This window comes from Perkinsus marinus, assembly GCF_000006405.1.
Source record: "Perkinsus marinus ATCC 50983 genomic scaffold scf_1104296957166, whole genome shotgun sequence".
Taxonomy (NCBI): Eukaryota; Perkinsozoa; order Perkinsida; family Perkinsidae; genus Perkinsus; species Perkinsus marinus.
Window position 1 is genome coordinate 1 of NW_003207231.1, and position 673 is coordinate 673.

A 673-nucleotide genomic window follows, 5' to 3' on the forward strand; every position below is an offset into this window, starting at 1 on the left:
TTCAACGGGACTATTCAGATGCTCATGAACAAGATGCTGCCGACCCTCCCCTTACTCGGCTGGGCCTGTCTGACTCTGTGGGAGGACGGGCATAGAACAGTCCCACTCGCCAACGAATATTTCTTGACAACTCAAACTTCAGATATTTTCAGCGGCAACGATGGTTTTCTCATGGACATGACTAAATGCCAATAAACTTGTGAATTCCAGTTAGCCTGTATGGTGTGGTCGAACAAGCTAGTATAAAAAATCATCAAATACCCGATGCAGGATTCGAACCTACGACCATCTGCTCCGTAGGCAGACATTCTATCCAGCTGAACTAATCGGGCGATTGATATATTGTCTTGAACTTCATTGGTCGCCAGTACCTTTGCTTGCCGTAGGAGAAGAATGGCCGAGTGGTTGGAGAACGAGCGGCCTATCATCGACCTCGACACCACATATTGCCCCGAGGGCAGTCTCCTACCATTATGCACAGTTTTTACACGCGCGACACTGCGAACTCCCGTTGCTTCTATCGCCTTCGCTCATCATACAAACATCCTATATAAGGAACTGCAGAGATTCCATCAGCTGCTCGTTGATCACAATCTTGCAAATACCAGACAATAGAAAAAAGGACAACTATTGTGGAAATATGACAGAGAATATCCACAACGTTGTATATGGA

At 46.2% G+C, this 673-nt stretch overlaps 1 non-coding gene across 1 annotated transcript; it reads right to left on the reverse strand.

Annotated features, from left to right (window-relative positions):
- Nucleotides 1-258: 258 nt before the first annotated feature.
- Nucleotides 259-332, reverse strand: Pmar_PMAR022479. Its single transcript has one exon. It is a non-coding gene; the product is annotated as a tRNA-Arg (tRNA).
- Between the last annotated feature and the right edge of the window lie 341 nt (nucleotides 333-673).